General features: G+C 38.0%; 1 protein-coding gene and 1 pseudogene across 1 annotated transcript in view; both read right to left on the bottom strand.

Moving 5' to 3' along the window:
• STAG1 (STAG1 cohesin complex component) overlaps positions 1–14,000 on the bottom strand; it is a 503,309-nt gene that overhangs the window by 290,471 nt on the left and 198,838 nt on the right. The window lies entirely within an intron of this gene.
• Positions 1,959–14,000, bottom strand: part of LOC148778879 (tripartite motif-containing protein 43-like) — a 28,391-nt pseudogene continuing 16,349 nt past the window's right edge.

Below are 14,000 nucleotides of genomic sequence, written 5' to 3'. Positions count from 1 at the left end.
AAACCTTTATCTAGACTCACCAAGAAAAAAAGAAGACTGAAATAAACAAACTCAGAAATAAAAGAGGTATTACAGTTGATTCCACAAAAATGCAAGGATAATGAAAGACTACTGTGAATAATCATAGGCCAACAAATTAGAGAACCTAGGGGAAAAAATTACTAAATTTCAGGACTTCCCCAGAGGTACAGTGGTTAAGATTCTGCTCTCCAACAAAGGGGGTGTGGGTTCAATCCCTGGTCAGGGAACTAAGATCCCACATGCTGCAAGCGTGGGACCAAATATTTAAATAAATAAATAAACCTGATTTTAAAAAATGAGTAATTCCTAGAAACATACAACCTAGTAAGACTATCTCATGATGAAACAGAAAATCTGAACTAGCCAGTTACTAGCAAGGAGATTGAATCAGTAATTAAAAACCTCGCAACAAAGTCCAGGACCAGAAGGCTTCACTGATGACTTCTAACAAACATTCTAGGAAGATGGTGGAGGTCTTCCAAACACATTTTATGAGGCCAATATTACTCTGATACCAAAGCCTGACAAAAAAATACCACAAGAAAACACCAATATTCCTGATGAACACAGATGCAAAAATCCTGTACGAATATTAGCAAATCAAACTCAACAATATATTAAAAGGATCATATACCTTGAGTAAGCAGGATTTGTTCCAGTGATGCAAGGATTGTGCAAGATGCAAAAATAAATGTAATACACCACATGAATAGAATAAAAGATTAAAAGTGCACTCTTACCACCACTTCTATTCAACTCTCCTAGCCAGAGCAATCAGTCAAGAAAAAGAAAATGTATTTTAAAACATTAAAGGTATCCAAATAGAAAAGGAAGCAAAAAAAATGTTTTTGCAGATAATGACCTTCCATACAGAAAATCTTCAAGACTCCATGAAAAAACAAGTCAACAAGTTGCAGGATGCAACAAGTAAGTTACAGGATACAAAACCAACATACGGAAAACAGCTGCATTTCTATACAATGTAAAACTGCATTTCTATATTAAATCAAATTAATAAATCACTAACTTTAATAGAAAACAATCCAATTAAAAATTGGCAAAGAATCTGAATAGTTTTACACAGAAGACATACAAATGGCTAAGAAATACATGAAAAGACACTCATCATCATTTAATCATCAAGAAAATGCAAATTAAAACCACAATGAGATATTAATGTCACACCAGTTTGGAATGGCTATTATCAAAAAGATAAGACATAACATGTGTTGGTGAGAGTGTGCACTGTTAGTGCGAATGTCAACTAGTACAGCCACTACATAAAACAGTACAGATGTTCATCATAAAATTGAAAACTGAAACCACCACATAATCCAGAAATCCCACTTATAGGTATATATATAAAGGAAATAAAATCAGGATTTTATTGAAATATATGCACTCTTATGTTCACTGCATTCACAATGGTCAAAATATGGAAATAACTTCAGTATCTTTTCTTAAAATTTTCTTAAAATTCCACATGTAAGTGTTACACAGTGTTTGTCTTTCTCTGATGTACTTCACCTAGTACAACAGCCTCAAGGTTCATCTAAGTTGTTGCAAATAGCAGGATTTCCTCCTCTCTCATGGATGAATTAGTATTCCTCTCCCCCCAACACACACATATAGTGTATCTCAATAAAGGTGGAGAAAATAAAGAAAAAACTGCCTGTCTAGAATTTTGTATATGGCAAAAAGATACCTTCAAACAAAAGCAACATAAAAACTTCACAAAGAAAACTAAAAACCAAACAAATAGACTAATAAAGATTACTCCGTAAAAACAGACAATGCAGACTGAAAAAAAATCAATCACGTGATATTTATAAGAGACACACTTGGAATAAAACAGCACATATAGGTTACAATAAAACGGAGAATAAATGTATACCATGCAAACTTTAACTATGAAAAACTATAAAATGCTGTTATGATTGTTACATTAAACAAAGAAATCAAGACAAAGAATATTATAAAGATTTTTTAAAAACTTTATAATAATAAAGTGGTAAATAATCAGGAAGATAAAATGATTACAAATTTTTATATACCAAATAATGAGTCCCCAAATACATAAAGCAAAATGTGAACTACAAGGAAAAATATAAAAATAGACAACCATATGTGAGATTTTTACTACACCTCTATTGGTAACTGAGGGAAGAAGCAAACACAAAAATTGTAAACATATAGAAGATTTGAACAGCACTGCTAATAAACATGATCTAATCAACATACAATCACAACACCAATTACAGAATACACACTCCTTTTAGCTACACACTGAATATTCACCAAAAGACCGAAGAGCAAGCCTCTATGAATTCTTAAGGACCAAAAAACACAGGGAAAATTCTCAGAATATTATGGATTTAAATTAGACATCAGCAACAAAAATGTTATCTGAAATATCCTAAATGTTTTGGTAATTAGGCAATATTTTGAAATGAATGATAATGAAAGTACAACATATCAAAATTTGTAGAATGCAGGTAAAACTGTGCTTAGAGGGAAATTTATACCTTCACATACTTTATAATAAAAGAAAGTTCTAAACCAATGATTTAAGCTTCCACCTTAAGAAACACACATTACATTTAAATGTTGGTTGCCCTCCGTTAAGGAACAGAGAAAGATATTACTCCAAGATTACAAGAAAAAACATTTCTAATAACACGCCTACCATCTCTCAGGGAGAAGAACATATAAAATACAAGTCACACAATCATTCTGGAAGCTAAGGTGACAGAGGCTCTATCATCCTCTAGCACTTTATAAGGTCATATAAGGTCATCCTCTATAAGAGGCTTCCAAAGTTGATCATGAGGAGTCCAAAGCCAGCTAATGGAAGAAAAAACATAGAGAAGCATGGCAGATTTTTATAATTCAGCTTTGGAAGTAGTATATAACACTCTGTCTAATACTTCATTAGCAAGAACGTGTAAACTAGCCACATCTAGATAAATGGGAAGCATGAAGTCTGTTTTAGCCAGTACCTTCCTGGAACTTTATCCACTATGAAAAAGGAAAAATAAATTTGGTAAGTGGCTAGTCATGTCTGCCAAAATCTGCCTCTTGTCTATAAATATTTATATATTTCTTCTTCCAACATAGAAAAAATACTCACCTGTCTGGATACTTTAAGTACTGCTTACTGGGGCAAAAATATCAATCTAAAATATTTATAAAAGAACGTTTCACAAAATTACATTATATGTGTACAGAATAAAATATAACTAAACAAACGAGCTATATCAATATGTTAGCACTAACAATATAAAGTTATTTGTGACATGCTAAGTGAAAAGAGAACTGTATGATTCTACTCTTAGATGATATCACACACATGCATTTTTAGTAGCATAGAAAAAGATATGCAAAAATTCAAACTGTGACACTGACAGGCTTGTCCTCAATTCATTACAAAAAGTTTAAATCTAAGACTTAACTAAAATGATAATCTCTGAGAAGTTACAGATCCTCAAAGAAAATACCATAAGCCAGCACATGAATCACAGATAACAGTGAAGTGACAAAAATCATGACATTTGCTATATGTTTTAATATTCTACAAATATGCTGCTGCTGCTAAGTCACTTGAGTCGTGTCCGACTCTGTGTGACCCCATAGACGGAAGCCCACCAGGCTCCTCCATCCCTGGGATTCTCCAGGCAAGAACACCGGGGCGGGCTGCCATTTCCTTCTCCAATGTGTGAAAGTGAAAAGTGAAAGTGAAGTCACTCAGTCGTGTCCGACCCTTAGCGACCCCACGGACTGCAGCCTACCAGGCTCCTCCATCCATGGGATTTCTAGGCATAGGACAGTATAATAAATTTATAGTAGTTAGAAGTATAGCTTAAAAATTGAGAAAGAAAAAATGGCAAGGATAAGAACAGAAAACAGAAAAAATGTGGAACAGAACAGTCAATATCATAGTTTAAAATGAGCTTTAGATTTGCCTCTAAGCATCCTAAAGTAAACCTAAAAGAAAGATTTTAGATATTTTTTCAACATTTTTTACTAATATCACATACATGTTTTCTCTGAATGCAAGTAAAAAAATACATACGACATAGGCAGACTGAGAAGTGTTTTTATTATTCCATGAAACTAGACCGTTATTTTAACCTCGGAAATAAGCTAAAATATTCATCTTTTCAGAGTTCTCTAAAGGCTACTCCTTGTTGTTGATTTTTGTGTTAATTTCATTTTCCGGCCAATCTAATCACCTTATCACTATCCTTTTACCCAACTGTATTATTGCTTAGAGAAATTTGTTTTTAAACTCAGATAAATGCTGTGACCCATCACGTGACAGTGTAGATTTTACTCCAGAGTTAGGAATGGAATCAAATTTTGTAATATCACTTCAATGTCATTTTTCAGAAAAATAAACCACTTTCATACTTTTACTTGACACTAATCTTGTTCTGTTTTTCTTTTGTTTTGTATTATTCAGCTTTTGAAATAGAAAGCACTTTCAACAAGTATACTTTTCAGTTTAACATGATACCCTAACTAGGTCTGAAGTTGAGTACTATAATAGTGATAAGTAAGTAAAACGGTACAAATATGTTAAAAATTATATTTTAAATATCTGTTCTCTTAATGGAAAGTTTTTATATTCCTGGCCTCACAGGAACTACAGGGAACTATTACTATAAAGTGAGTTGCCTCCTACTCCTAAAGCTGGGAAAACACTATCCAGTTAATAGAACTACTGGTTAGTGTGATATTCACAGGAATGGAGGCCACGGCAACACCCATTATTCATGAATTTCTGGCAATGGAAGGATCCTAAAAATTGGATTTGACCACCCAAATTAAAACGAGCCGAGCCTTAAGAAGTCAAAGCAAAATAATATGCCTAAAACACTCAGCAATCAAGAAGGAAAAAAGAAAATTGGGTATATATGAAACGGATGGAAGATTTAAATCATAAAAAGACTTTCTAAAAGTTTAAAAAAAAAAAAGACTATCAAATTTAAATATTCATTGGACCAATTTAAGAATAATCACTGTAAAGAATAAATTTAAAATCCTGGAAGGTGAATGGGGAAACAAATCTCAACACAAAAATATAAAAATGGAATTCATGAGGAAAAGGGTAAAGTTGAGATAAAATCTTATATCAGAAAGCCTACACAAACACCACTTCTACATACAGAGCATCCAACCCGCCTCTCTCTTAAGAAAGCAAAGAGCTGCCAACACCAGACATTTAAGGAAATCTTCATCAGTTACCAGTTTACTGTGCCTCAACTCCAAAGTTACCCTTCAGTTTTCTGCTCTGTACTAATGAGCAGATACTTCTCTCACAGTAAGCACTATTTAAGCTTTACTTGCATATAGCTCTGGAAGAACACTGCAGTAGGAAAGGGATCTCTCTTCCTTTTCATATGTCAGTCAAGTTATTCTTGCTCTTAATGCATAGTCCACTAGCAGCAATGATATAAAAGGAAATCCAGTGGTGTTTATCCCAGGCTCATGACAAGAGTGTGCAGTCCTTTGGCAACCTTATACCCTAGCCTGGGATTAGTGATTACCCTTGTGATGCAGGCCTACTGACACAGACATTGGCATCCTTCAGATCTCATGCTGGCAGCAGTGCCCCATCTTTCATGTACCATGTCTACCATGCTTAACACGGCTATAACTCAGTATTGTTTTCTGCTGCCCAATAGCTGTGAACCAGCTCTGGTTAAGGCAATCCAGTGAACTTCTCTGTTATTTAATAGGCTCTAACTCCACTTTCTCCTATAAGGTCTGAACTCCTGCCTAGGGAACCCTCTCTTCCAAGGCTGTCTTTCCTTGAGAAATCTCCTTCAGCCCTAGAAGATTTAGTGTTATCTTTACATCTTTATAGTTACTCTTCTATCATAGTTTAGTAATTATGTATACAATACATTTTACCAATTCAAATTACTCTGTTGTTTCCAACTCCCAACTGAATCCAGAAACGTACCGAAATAGTCCTGGGAATGGTTCCAAATGATAAACCAGTAAAGATGAGATTTGGGGACTGGTTTGGTCATATCCTGGGGATTAAACACAGGGCTGAGATCTTGGCCAAGCAAATGGGATGCTAGTAATATATGACACAGAGCAGTTTCAGAAAACCAGTGAACCTTTCAGCAGTGTTTCATGGTGATGAAGTGTCAACTCAAGAACATGCCTTTGGAACTTAACTGGATACTATATTTGCCACTGGGTTTCCCCAGTGATGCTAATGGTAAAGAATTGGCCTCCCAATGCAGGAAACATAATAGACCTGAGTTCAATATCTGGGTCGGGAAGATCCCCTGGAAGAGGGCATGCAGCACACTCCAGTATTCTTGCCTGGAGAATCCCACAGACAAGAGAAGTCTGGTGGGCTACAGTCCACAGGGTCACAAAGAGTCTGACATGACTGAATGACTTCACAGCACAGGATACGTCCCATTATGGTAGTAATGATGACAACTGAGCACTTAGAAAATGAAAACCTCAAGTCCATTAACTCTCAGCTTATGTCACATTGTGAGAACCAGAGAGCTGACAGTGCTGAAAGTCAAACTAAAAATTTAATTTTGTACACTCCTGAATTACAAAAATCAGCTAAATTCAGTCTCAAGTTTCTCATTTGAAAATTAAAACCTTAATGGGGAAAGAGTAAGATCCTGAAATTCGAATGGAGCATCTCAGTTCAGTTCAGTCGCTCAGTTGTGTCCGACTCTCCGCAACCCACGAATCACAGCACGCCAGGCCTCCCTGTCCATCACCAACTCCCGGAGTTCACTCAAACTCATGTCCACAGAGTCGGTGATGCCATCCAGCCATCTCATTCTCTGTCGTCCCCTTCTCCTCCTGCCCCCAACCTTTCCTAGCATCAGAGTCTTTTCCAGTGAGTCAACTCATCGCATGAGGTGGCCAAAGTACTGCAGTTTCAGCTTTAGCATCAGTCCTTCCAATGAACATCCAGGATTGATCTCCTTTAGAATGGAGCATCTAGTTAGTCTTAAATGAAAATAACAATTTTGACCCCTTCCCTACTCTGTAACCCTCCACTAGTAATTAGGAGCCTTCCATACAGGTGGAAATAGCTTGCTTTCCAGTGTCTAAGAACACTAGCCCTCTTTGGCTTAAAAATTTTCTGATAATCTCACAAGGAAAAATTCATGAAGGGTTATGCTCATTTTCCTAAAGACCCGCCACAGCCAACTCCTTTGGCCATTAGATTTAAAACTAGAGTCAAAACTCAGCATGATCCAGGGGGGACAGGTACACACTATGACCCAAGATGAAATAGCTTACATACCCAGAAGAAACTAGAGAACCATGTGTAGAGTGGATTCCTGAAGTATTTGACCACAGAGGGTAAAATATAATGCCACATCAGGACAAATTAATCGACATGGGTACACTTAGCAGAGAGAACAGATTTAATACACTAGTTCACGTAGCTGAAAGTGATGACCATTATTATCTAATTGGTACACCAAAAGCTGGATTTAAAGGCTGAGATGTCAGAGCTTTCTTGGCATTGATATGGAAGAAAGGAGGAAAGAATGTAATGATTGAGGGAGCTGAACTGGACTTATCATGTGAGAATTTCATACTGCCACTGCTCATCTATGTTACACAAGAGAGCCCAGAGAGCATTAGTGCAGGGAGGAACGACATCTACCATCCTTAAAAAAGGACTATGATTACTCTCCTTTGTAAGCCTGGTAAGAACAGGGAATGTGGTCATCAAGAAGAGCTTCCAGGCTTCAATGGAGATGATGAGAGCCAAGGAAACACAGTCCAAGAGGATATACTTAAACACCAAAGATAAGGTGGGTACATTACCTGTACAGAGCATCAGGGATGTACTTATCATCAGAATAATTTGGCAGCAGCTAAATGGTTACAGTGCCCCCAGGAACAAAACAGGTGTGCAGTCCATGTTTAATTTATATAACAGGAAAAATGCTAGATCTTGTAGCCAGAAGTCTGTCACCAACACATAGTGCAGAGTTAAAGCCTTCTCATCAAGTTAACTTCTCATCAAGAACTTAAAGCCTTCTCACTTGCCAAATCTGAGTTAGCTCACAGATGCAGAGTTGGCTGAATTAAGTGGAAACCAGGTCCCTTGCAAAAGGACCTAGCAGAAGTTAAGTCACACCACATACCCTCCTCTTAACCTTCCCCAGAGACTTGCAGCCACTAATTAGAGGTATTATATATTGTAAAAATCAAATAGTTATTAATAAACATTGTCTCTGAACAGCCTTTAATTCCTGGCACTGTGGTTCAGAAGTTAATTTAAGAAAGAGGTTTATGGTGATAGAGGATACATGAGTCAGGTGCTATACATGGAGTTGTTAACTCCAGCCTGACCAAGAATGAGGCCAAATGGTCCAGGAATTCACCCTGTGGTTATTTCCTTGGTTCCTGAATATATACTTGGAACAGACATACTTGGCAACTGGAAGAAACCCACATTAACTTTCTGACCTGTGGAATAAGAGGCATTACGGTAGGAATGTCTGAAGAGAGTTCATGGAACTTTCTTTCCTTACCAAGATAATAAACTAGGAGCAATACAACATTCCTGGGGGATTTACAGAATTTAACCAAAGACTTCACAGAGGGAGAGGTAGAGAAATCTATCTTATCCCTACTAAACTCATCAGGTTGGCCAACACTGAAGTCAGACGGAAACGGGAGAACAACTATGGATCACTGTAAACTTAATCAAGTGGTGACCTTCATGGCACCTGCTGCTGCTGCTGCTAAGTCACTTCAGTCGTGTCTGACTCTGTGTGACCCCATAGACGGAAGCCCACCAGGCTCCCCCGTCCCTGGGATTCTCCAGGCAAGAACACTGGAGTGGGTTGCCAGTGGCACCTGCAGACCCTGTCAATTGATATGCAGCTACCAACCTGGTTGCGCTACCCAGGCGGGCTCAGTGGTAAAGAATCTGCCTGCCAATGCAGGAGATGCCAGAAACATGGGTTTGATCCCTGGGTGAGAAAGATACTCTAGAGGAGGAAATGGCAACCCACTCTAATGTTCTTGCTTGGAAATCCAATGAACAAAGGAGTTTGGTGGATTACAGTTGATGGGGTTGCAAAGAGGTGGACATGACTGAGTATACACACACACAATCTAATGTCTTTTTTCCTTATTTACAAGGAACACTCAAAGTGAGTTTTTTTAATCTGGAGTGGACAAGAAAGTTCAACTTTCACAGTGTTGCCTCAGCACTATGTTAATTTTCCTGCTGTCATAAACAGCTTCATGGTTACCTACATCTCCCAATCTTTGAGAGTCAGGAATCTAGATACAACTCAGCTGAATCTTCTCATAGGGTCTCACCAGGCTGCAATCAAGGTATTTCCTATCCTACATTATCACTTGGAGGTGCAAATGAGAAAGAATCTACTACTAAGCTCACTTATGTTGTTGGGAGCATTTATTTCTTTGTGGTTGGTTAAAGAATTGAGGACCTTGACTGCCTGCTGGCTATTTGCTGGAAACAAGTTCCCCACAGTTTCTTGCCACATGGACTTCTCCAATATGATCAATTACTTTGTTAACCAACAATCGGAATCCTTAGACCAAATCGCCTAGCAAGACAGAATCTCGTATAACAAATGAAATTTAAGAATTGCACTCCCATCACCCTTGCTATAACTGACGTTCAGAAGCAAGTCACAGGTCTCAACACAGTCAATGGGACAAGTCAAGAGCATGAATACCAAGAAGGGGCAACACTTGACTCTACCGCCAAAGCAGTCCACAGCAATCTTGATCATCTTAACATTCCACAAAACATCACATTAGTTCACTATTTTCAGGACATGCCCCAAGCACTGAATGCCCAAATACTTAACTAACATGGCCATGGGGCCCCTAATGTTTTAAGGTTACTGCCCTCTATTTTGCATATATCTAAGGTTTGCTTCTACTTAACACCTTCTGTCCATCATAGTCAATGCTATCAAAAAAATAGTAATTATGTTGAATAAATCAGAAGAGAATGTTGAAAGAAATGAAAATATTTTGAGAAGCAGGACTGGGAGTAAGTAGGTAAAGTCATGACAATTATGCTCCCTGTACTCTTCAATTTCTCTAAAAAATCATGTTCATACATATAAAACAATTCACTTACAAAAGGAAGAAAATGAAGATATGGATGAGAAATACTAGGTGAATAAATAAAAACAGATATGCTGAGTGGAAATATAAACATTAAACTGGAATTTAAATTAGAAACACTAAACAGAAAATAGATATTATATAATTCTAAAAGGTTAAATACTAAAGACATTTAAACAAGTACAACGTTTGCTTTAAGTTTGCTTTCAGAATTCTCAATCCAATTATTTTTCATATAATTTTTTCTAATTGTTTTATGACATCACTGTGCATACTTAATTCTATAATACATTTTTAAAAATTATTTATTTATTTTTGGCTGTGCCAGTCTTCCTTGCTCTGTGCAGGCTTCTGGTTCTGGTGGGTTCTCTTGTCCCAGAACATGGGTTCCAGAGCATGCAGGCTCAGCTGCATTTGGAATCTTCCCAGACTAAGGATGGAACCAGTGTTCCATGCACTGGCAGACAGACTCCTGACCACTGGACCACCAAAAATACACTCTACTCATTAAGACTTTGGTGCATTATAGGAGATAAAGTTCTGCATTTTTTTTCAAGTTGTTAATAAAGTGACAACTATGAAGAGAAACAAATAGGTAGGGTACAATTTTTAACAAATTATTATATATACTTAGGTCTGTTTGTGTTTAACTGATCCATTTTCCAGTTGTTCAGACAATCACCAACATTAATATTTTCTGTAGTTTTATAGTCTACAAAATGGCAGACAAAGTCCCCTGCTACTCTTTGTTTTGAGAATTTTCTTGGCCACTTAAGTGTAATTTGTTCTTTTCAATCACTTCAGCAATTTCAAAATCAATGCCTAAAATTCTGAATGGTGTTGCATTATAAAAATAAATTAATTTTAAAAGACTTTTAAAGGAAATATTAATGAACAAAACTATTTCCGGAAAAAACTAATTTACGTTAAGTAAAGAAACAAAATCCTGGGGATTCAAAGTTCCACCATTTAAACACACTTTTTTAACTGATGTATACTTGATTTAGCATAAAGCTGATTTAGTATAATCTGATGTATAGTTGATTTAGTATATAGTTTATATTTCTTTATAAAAATATAGTATAAAGTATAAAGAAATATCGGAAAAGGCAATGGCAACCCACTCCAATACTCTTGCCTGGAAAATCCCATGGACATAGGAGCCTGGTAGGCTGCAGTCCATGGGGTTGCAAAGAGTTGGACATGACTGAGCGACTTCACTTTCACTTTTCACTTTCACGCACTGGAGAAGGAAATGGCAACCCACTCCAGTGTTCTTGCCTGGAGAATCCCAGGGATGGCAGAGCCTGGTGGGCTGCCGTCAATGGGGTCGCACAGAGTCAGAAACGACTGAAGTAACTTAGCAGTAGCAGCATAATGAAATTTACTTTTTCTTTATAAAGAAAAACTATATGGTATAAAGAAAGCTGAGCACCAAAGAATTGATGCTTTTGAACTGTGGTGTTGGAGAAGACTCTTGAGAGTTCCTTGAACTGCAAGGAGATCCAACCAGTCCATCCGAAAGGAAATCAGTCATGAATATTCATTGGAAGGACTGATGCTGAAGCTGAAATTCAATACTTTGCCACTTGATGTGAAGAACTGACTCACTGGAAAAGACCCTGATGCTAGCAAAGACTGAAGGCCAGAGAAGGGGACGACAGAGGATGAGATGGTTGGATGGCATCACCAACTTGATGGACATGAGATTGAGTAAGCTCAGGCAGTTGGTGATGGACAGGGAGGCCTGGTGTGCTGCAGTCCATGGGGTCACAATGAGTCAAGACACGACTGAGCGACTGAACTGATAGTTGATTTACAATATTGTGTTAGTTTCAGGTGTACAGCATAGTGATTCAGCTTTTCTTTTCCAAACTATATTCCACTATAGGCTAATACAAGATACTTGATATAATTCTCAGTGCTATACAGTAAATTTATGTTGCTTAATTATTTTATGTATAGTAGTTTGTATCTGTTAGTCCCATACTCCTAATCTGTCCCTCCGCTACTACTTCTGTCCTTTGAGGGTAACTGTAAGTTTGTTTTCTACATCTGTGAAACGGTTTCTGTTTTGTACACAAATTCATTTGTATTATTTAAAATCTTTTACTGAAATACAGGTGATTTAAAATATCACATTAGTTTCAAGTATACAGCATAGTGATTCAGTACTTTTACAAATATCTTCATTAAAAGTTGTAATAATAAGATAATGGCTATAATTCCCTGTGGGCTTCCCTTGTGGCTCAGCTGGTAAAGAATCCGCCTGCAATGCAGGAGACCTGGGTTCAATCCCTGGGCTGAGAAGATCCTCTGCAGATGGGAAAGGATAACCACTTCAGTATTCTGGCCTGGAAAATTCGATTGACAGTACAGTTCATGGGGTCACAAAGAGGAGGACACAACTAAGCAACTTGCACAATTCCCTCTGCTATACAATATACTCTTCTTATTGATTTTATATGTAGTAGTTTGTATGTCTTAATCACACAGCCAATCTAACCTAGACAGCATATTAAAAAGCAGAGACATTATTGTGCCAACAAAGGTCCATCTAGTCAAAGCTATGATTTTTCTTTTTTTTTTTTTTGCAGTTGACACCTGCTTTATAGTATAGCAGTAAAAAGGAGGGTCCATTACAGTAGAAAGAGCCTAAAGACAATGCAATATTCTTTTCAGCACTGGACAAGGGCCCCGCCAGAGAAGGAGTCCTGAGCATCCCGTCTGGGCCGTGACTCAGCCTCCTCACCTGTGGTCAGTGCAGATGAAGGGCCTGACAGGGCAAGTGCACACGCCATCATTGTACCTCCAAAGGAGGGAGTGCTTGGCAATGTCCACAAAACTTACACTCCCACTGTCACAATCAAGGAACACCCCAACCCTGCCCAAAGGTCTCTCTGTGCACAGAGGTGTGGTGGGGGCAGTGGTCCAGAGTTGGTAATGGTCATCCTGCTTTACACACATAAGGAGAAAGTTGTCCCTGTTGGACTCGTCCAGTATGCCTTTGTCCTTCCTTATCCAGGAATCCTTACAGATGCCTACAGCCCAGTCCCAAGAGCTGTCCATGAGCAGCATCTCCCAGTACTGTTTGCCGGAGGTGAAGCTCTGGGCTCCCCATGAAGCAAAACACTTTGATGTTCCACCATCCAAAGACGCATGGAGGCTGTCATGTTTATACTTCAGATTTCTTAGATCATCGAACAGCCTGATGTGCTGACTGCTTACTTCATTATTGAGTGAAAAAGTTACCCGGAAGTGGTTGAGCCAGTCCATCAGCTCAGCCGTGGGTCGCGCAGGGAGTTCTGGGAGCAGAGGCTGAGGCACGTGCAGCTGTGCTGACTCACTCCATTTCAGTTTGTCTCCCAATTCCTGGAGCAGCTCCACATTTGGTTTGTAGGACATTTTCTTGAAATCTTTGTGTACTACTTTGAGATCGGTCTTCTTTCCACTCAGTTCCTTGTCTCTTTCTGATCTGCTTACAAATCCTTTGGCCTTCTTTTGTAATAAACCCTTTGGGGTAATTTTCTCCCTCCTGAATAATTGGAGTTACCATCTGATAAGTTTTCTTAATCATGTCTCCGTATCCATTCACGTAAAACTGAGAAGTTCCTCCTGAGGTCCTGAGTCCCGGGTGTGGAGTCGTCCACGTCCCGTCCTGTGCCTCCATCTCAGCACTTGTGCCATGCTCTTCTGATGGATCTTTTGCTGTACTTCCTGATCCGTTAGATTCCAAAGCCCAAGAGGCTTGGGAATGCAGGTTGAAATGGTACATGGAATATTATTCTAAATATTGTTCAACCCATTCTCTGAATTTTTTAGCACATGATTATTTCACCTCAAACTATTAA

Source organism: Moschus berezovskii, chromosome 1, assembly GCF_049115385.1.
Source record: "Moschus berezovskii isolate FMDL1 chromosome 1, NW_MosBer_1.0, whole genome shotgun sequence".
Classification (NCBI taxonomy): domain Eukaryota; kingdom Metazoa; phylum Chordata; class Mammalia; order Artiodactyla; family Moschidae; genus Moschus; species Moschus berezovskii.
Note: the sequence above shows the minus strand (reverse complement) of the source record. Positions and strands in the feature narration are given on the sequence as shown.